Source organism: Mastomys coucha, unplaced genomic scaffold (assembly GCF_008632895.1).
Source record: "Mastomys coucha isolate ucsf_1 unplaced genomic scaffold, UCSF_Mcou_1 pScaffold21, whole genome shotgun sequence".
NCBI classification, from domain to species: Eukaryota; Metazoa; Chordata; class Mammalia; order Rodentia; family Muridae; genus Mastomys; species Mastomys coucha.
In genome coordinates, this window is record NW_022196904.1 from 102989126 (window position 1) to 102995997 (window position 6872).

Genomic DNA, 6872 nt, shown 5'->3' on the forward strand with positions numbered 1-6872 from the left:
TTAATATAAAAAACAGCAGCAGAGTGGGTCACAGAGAGATTCCTCGGGAGAGGATGCTAGGCCAAGCATGGTGGCTCACGCTTTTAATCCTAGCACTCTGAAGACAGAGGCAGGTGGGTCCTGAGTTTCTGAGTTTGAGCCTGTCTACAAAGCAAGCTCTAAGACAGCCAGGGCTACACAGAGAAACCCCACCTCTAAAAACTGAGAAGGAGGAGGGAGAGGAAGGAGGAGGAGGAATGCTTCAGGCTGTATAATGCAGAATAGGGAGAGGGGTGAAGTGATAATTCGTCTATAAATCTACAAATTGAGCCCGCACATTCTCTCGATTCTCCCTTAAACACTACTACAAGTTTTTAAATATATTATAATATTATTTCGATAGCATTTTAAATGAGACTTTATATTAATTTACCTAGAACACTGATGACTAATAAAGTAAAATGTTTGTGACATGTGATGGCCAGTGCTAATTTTGCTTCAACCTAACAGAAGCTAGAATCTCCTGGGGTACGAGCCTCTAGGTATATGTGGGGAGCATTCTCTTGACTACTTTAACTGATGTGAGAAGACCATCTTAAACATGGATGGGACCATTGTCTGGGTAGGGGAGCCTGGACTACACAGAGAAATAGAGCTGAGGATTAGCACGAATGCATGCATTGCTGTTTCCTTACCATAGACGAAATTCGACCGGCTGCTCCAAGCTCCTGCTGCCGTGGACTTCCTGCCTTAATGGACTGAACCTTAGACTGTGAGCTACAATAAACCTTTTCTCACTTAAGTTGTTTATATCAGAGTATTTTATCACAGTAACAGAAACAACTAAGACACTAAGAGTTGACCACTTTGTGTCTGTGCACCCAATGCCTGCAAGTGCCTTCAGAGGTCACATGAGGATGACTGATCCCCTGGAACTGTAGTTAAAGATAGTTGTGAGCCAAACATGTGGGTGCTGGAAATCAAATCCACATCCTCTGGAAGAACAACAGTGCTCTGAACCACTGAGCCACCTTTCCAGCCCATCCACCCCCCAAAAAGGTTCTTGAGCTTTGTCATGCTTAATTAAATACCTACATCACTGAGGTCCGCATCTGGTAAGATCTGCTATGGGGTGGTTTCTCTTTGTTTTGTTTACATGTATGAGGGTTTGTCTGCACATATGTGCACCGCCATGATACCTAGTGTAAGAGGAAGCCACAAGTGGGCATCCAATTCCATGGAAATGGCATTACATATGTATGCTGCGAGCCTCCATGTGGGACCCCTGCTGGAGCACAGCATCCAGTGCTCTTAACCTCTGAGCTTCTTCTCTCCAGCCCTAGGGTCTTTCCTTGATGCTTTTAGTATTAGCATGTTCTTATGTCAAATTGGCATTAAGTTAGTTGACCAACTTTTTAAAATGACATAGTATTGAATTTGTACCATCAGATCCAATATAAAACACTTCTTCATTTACTTAAAAGTTGTCAGCCTTGATGGAAGGAATTATATCAGTGCTAGGAATTATAGCACTGATAATTCTACTGTGTTAACACTTATAGAGGTTGTGTGTGTGTGTGTGTGTGTGTGTGTGTGTGTGTGTGTGTCTGTAATTTGGTGGATGAGATGGTGTCTTGCTCGTCATATCAAAGGCTGGCTTCAGATTCCCTCTGTAACCAAGGATGACCCTGAATTTCTGATCCCCCTGACTGTACCTCCCTGGAATCACAGACATGGGGCTACCAACTTCATTCCCAGGCCCGGGACTCATATTTGTCTTACGTTGTGCAAGTACATCCTCTTCATTTTATCTTCTGGCTTGTAAAAATATATAATTTTGTATAAAATATTAGACTATTTCCCCTAACACGCTGCCCACCTATGGAACCAAGTGGGGACTTGAGAGAGGACAACAATTAGTTCTATTTTGAGCAAGACATTTTTCATTAACTTCCTCAAATTGAAATTTTTTAAATTCCTAAAACCACTCAAATATCCAAACCCTTTAAATGAATTGGGCTTTCTCTCCCTGAGCAACCTCAATGCCCACAGAATGGGAGCAGCAGGGGAAGGCTCCATACAACAGCAACAAGTCAGAAAATCCCACAAAATACACCTAGTGCTGAATCTGCATCAAACTGGAAAGTGACAACTTAATATATTAAGTAACTGGACTATTATCCAGCTTCTAAATTGCAGGTGTTAACAAAGAGCAGGACAAGATAGCTCAGCCTGGCAACCTGAAGTCCATCCCAGGATCCCACATGGCAAAAAAAAGGGGTGTGGGGGCAGGGATCAACTCCCATGGATTGTCCTCTAGCCTCCATAAGAACTCTCTGGTACATGCACATACACACATACATAAATAAGTGTAATTTTAAAATGTTCTCAGTGATGCTGTTATTATAATTTTAGCCCTCTGTATAGTGTACATTTGGGTTGGGTTTGGAGGCCGTTGGAGTTGGGGGAGGGTGACTGCTAGAAAGGGCAGGAGCCAAGGCTTTACGCCTTAGGGAAAGCTACCTCTCCTCACCTCTAAGCTACATCCCTAGCCCCAGCATTTTGCTTCAGTTTCTCTTCCAGGAAGTATGTCACTGTCCTGGCATCTGTTTAAAAAGTTACCACACATCAGATTAAACTCTACTACATGAATTACCACAACAAAACATCTCAAGGGGGCTGGTGAGATGGCTCAGCGGGTAAGAGCACCAACTGTTCTTCCGAAGGTCATGAGTTCAAATCCCAGCAACCACATGGTGGCTCACAACCACCCATAATGAGATCTGACACCCTCTTCTGGTGGTCTGGGGACAGCTACAGTGTACTTAAAGAAACAAACAAACAATAAATAAATCTTTAAAAAAAATCTCATGTTTCTTTTGAAGCTAATGTGTGAGAACAGACTATATAGTTAAAAAAAAAAAAACAAATTTCAACTTTCACAGTCCTAACATTGGCTCAGTAAACCCTTTGTAACAGTCAAAGAATAATTTTAAGGGATAAACATTCTACACCTCTTATTCCAGTACTCCAAGCATACCATCCCACTGAGGACACAGTTCCACTATGAAGAACAAAATGCAGAAGAGTCTGTACCATCAACAATTAGAACTCATATGTTAGCCTGTCCATCATTCTCAGTGCTACAAAAGCTAAATCGTACAAACCCGTTATGAACTTGCTACTCAATTCAGGTGTATAAATTGCACTTGTTTAAAAAAAAAAAATTCACAGGTTGGTTAGTGCCTCAGAGATTAAAATGTCAGAGCTAGGGGCACAGACAAGAGGACAAAGGCTCACTCGCTGTTCTAATGGAAAGAAAAATATTCATCTCAACCTGTCTCATGAGAACCCACACAGGTGAATGCACCTGACATGAACATTCACACACAAGCATACATCATACACTCACACAAACACAGACAGAAAGAGGTGAAACAGAAATTGTACAAGTCAAATTAAGTCAAAACAACAGTGAGGTTTTAAGATATGCATGCACACAAGAATTTCACTATAGAAGAAACAGTTACTGATGTACTCAAAGTAGCGTGAAAAACAAAAATAGCCCAGCAGTGGTGGTTGGATCTCAAAACAAGGGCTATATGCCACCCAAAAATGCAAAATAAAATAGGTGTCCACAGTCAAAGGAAAAAAAAAACAGTCTTACCACTCACTCACTCACTCACTCTACTGTCCTGGGAGGGAGAAAAACAGCCCATGTTTTCTTCTGAGTGCTTAATGCATTCAATCTACTAATAAACTATGTTGGTGTGTTTCCCCCTTCCTCTGACAGCCTGAAAGGACTCCATAGCAGGGAGGGCTGGTGAGATGGTTCCTGCCAACGCTTACAGCACGAGTTTAAGCCTGTAACCCGACATGGGAAAAGAAAGAACCATCTCTCACAGGCTGTCCCCACTTCCATGTGCTCTCTTGTGGGCACGTTTACACACTCATGCGCGCGCGCACACACACACACACACACACACACACACACACACAGAGGGGGGGCGCTAAATAGACACGTTTGAAATTTTAACTGAAAAAAGTTTGCCAAGAATAAGCAGCTACCATATGAACTCACTTGACTGCACTTGAAGTAAAGCCATTTGCAAGACTGCCATTAGAATCATGACAACAAGCATCCCTGAAATGCAATATGACAGCCGGAAGTTTCCTCTATGAGCCAAACTCTCCACAAGAAAAGGAAAATCTCGAATACAGAAAGCAGGTCAGTTCCAACCATGTCTTCCGGGAGCCATCCCATGGCGCACCACAAGTTACCAAAGACACGTGTCATGGATGAAAAGGGCTTACTTACCCATTCCTCTGCCCTGGGAACTGAAGAGAAATAGTGCCTCTGCCCAGTTACTGGAAAATAAGGCCTCAAACCCCAGTTAGACCTGGGGATGCATGAAGATGAAAAACAGAGGTTGCCTGCACCCAAAGTGACTGAAATGAGGCCAAGCAGCTCCCTGGAAGGAAGCTAAGACTACATCTAACAAAAGGAAGTAGAGATGGACCAGAGTAAGACAACACAGGGAACAAGCAGAAACACATCAGCAATAAATGTGGGGCGGGCACGGTGGCCTGACTAGAAGTCAGAGGCATGAGGGTCAGGAGTCAGTCACCCTCAGCACAGAATCAGGCTGGAGGTCAAGCCGGAGTTACCAAAGACTCTGCCTCATAACTAAACGAATGAATAAATGTTAAATATTAAATAAATGAATGAATGAATATTAAATGAATATGTTCAAAAGAACATCTGACAAAACTATACTGTTACAAACATTAAAGTAAAAACATTAACAAGATATTCACAGAACTCAACCAAAAAGTATTTTCTGAAGTATTATGTATGATGGCAAGGAAAATAAACAGTAACAAAATGAGACCATCTACTGTTTCCATTCTGATTTAACTATTTTAAAGTCTCCATCCAGGATTAGTTCAGATGTAGCCCCAGCACCTGTCCCAGGTTTGATCCCTAGCTATAGAAGTGTGTAGAGGATTTTCCAGCCAGAGTAATACAGGACACAAGGACAAACAGGTGCTGTGATGCCAGCCCCTGAAGGTACAGGCAAGAGGATGAAGAGCCCACAGTTAAGCTTAGCTACAAGGCTGCAGTCGCAGCCAACAGACACTACATATGAGACTCTATCTTTAAAAAAGAAAGATCTATAGAATTCATTTACATAAAGAATCTAATTTGCAAACCACAAAAGATCTGAGGAGATACCAAAGAAGCTGCAATTAGCCACTGTGCAGTTAAAACCACTAGTCATTAGGGAAAAGCAAATCAAAACCACTGTAAGATAGATAGCTATACACTTAGAAGACTGGCTAAGCAGCAAGTGGATTCAGAGCCACTGGAGTCATCAACACAGGCTGCAGCTGTAAAATGGTATCAGCCTTATGGGAAATGCCAAGCTGCTTTTCAAACGGATGCACTTAGTATCTGACCAAACTGTGTGTCAACCTCCAAAGCGACTGTATTCACAGTTCCTAAACACTAGAAACAACCTAAATGTTCCATCAACAAGCAGACATGAATTACTACCAAATAAGGAACAAACTAACAAAAGAGTCAACATCATGGATGAATCACAAAGCAAACATGCCACCCACAAAAGAACACACTGGAGTCATATCATGTCAAGACTGAAAACAAGCCAAGGACTGGGAGACAGTGCCCGCACTTGGTAGCGCATCTACAATCCTGGTCCTGGGGACCCCTGAGCATTGCTGGCCAGCTAGCCTAGCCAAGTAGGTGAGCTCCCAAATCAGTGAAAGGTGTTTCAAAACTAAGGCCAGCAAGATGGCTCAGTGAGTAAAGGCACTTGCCATTCCTGGGACTGATGCCCACTGATCACCGGAATGCATACAGAAGTGGATGGATCTCCACACACAACGGACCATGCACACCTACACATATGATAACTAATAACAAACACAGTGGGGTGCTTGAAGAAAATACCAAGGCAACCCCTGGCCTCCACATAGACACATACACAATTAATAAATTAACTAAATAAATAAAAAAAGGAAAGTATGGGGCTGGAGAAATGGCTCAGCTGTTAAGAGCACTGACTCACTGGCTGCTCTTCCGGAGGTCCTGAGTTCAAATCCAAGCAACCACATGGTGGCTCACAACCATCTGTAATGAGATCTGATGCCTTCTTCTGGGGTGTCTGAAGACAGCTACAGTGTACTTACATATAATAAATAAATAAATCTTAAAAAAAAAAGTATGTCAAATTAAAAGCTGATCAGAGTCAGGTGGCTACTGTAGAGGCTGCTGACTTAGAGTGGAGCACAGAGACCGTGGAGTGCTGGAACACAATGCACTCATTTGTCAAAACTCATACAACACATTTATAATGGGTGTGCCATCAAGTGTACAGTTACTACTACATGATAAGCATGTCAGCAGCAAGAAACAAGAAACGGGGAAAGAAAGCCCTTGCCTCTCGTGGCAGTCTTCTGAAGTGCTTCTGCTGTGCTATTTGGTAAGGTAAGAAGCATTTTGTATTTTCAGTCATTTTCAAAAGTATTCATTCAGTTTTCTCAGTCAGTTAATAAGTCAGTTACGGGGGGCTGCGGAGATAAATGGCCTAGTGGTTAGCATGTTTGCTGCTCTTACAGAAGACCTGAGGTTGGTTCCTAGCACCAATAAGGCAGCCCACAGCCATCTGTTTCAATGCCCTCTTCTGGCCTCTAAGAACATAACAAGCATAGAGTACAAAGATGTACACATGTAGACAAAAATGCTCAAACACATAATAAAAACAATTTTTAAAAAAAAAAAGAAATGAGGGTCGGGCAGTAGTGGCGCACGCCTTTGATCCCAGCACTTGGGAGGCAGAGGCAGGTGGATTTCTGAGTTCCAGGCCAGC

The 6872-nt window shown here is 42.5% G+C and overlaps 1 protein-coding gene across 2 annotated transcripts in view; it reads right to left on the minus strand.

The window, feature by feature from the left end:
- Positions 1 to 6872, minus strand: part of Rras2 (RAS related 2) — a 70300-nt gene that overhangs the window by 42187 nt on the left and 21241 nt on the right. The window contains exon 1 of one of the 2 annotated variants that reach the window (XM_031387963.1): positions 4298 to 4419. The exons of the other annotated variant lie outside the window; for it this stretch is intronic. The gene's annotated coding sequence lies outside the window, so the exon portion shown is untranslated. Of the gene's footprint in view, positions 1 to 4297; positions 4420 to 6872 lie in introns of those variants that run through there. 2 annotated transcript variants of the gene reach the window in all.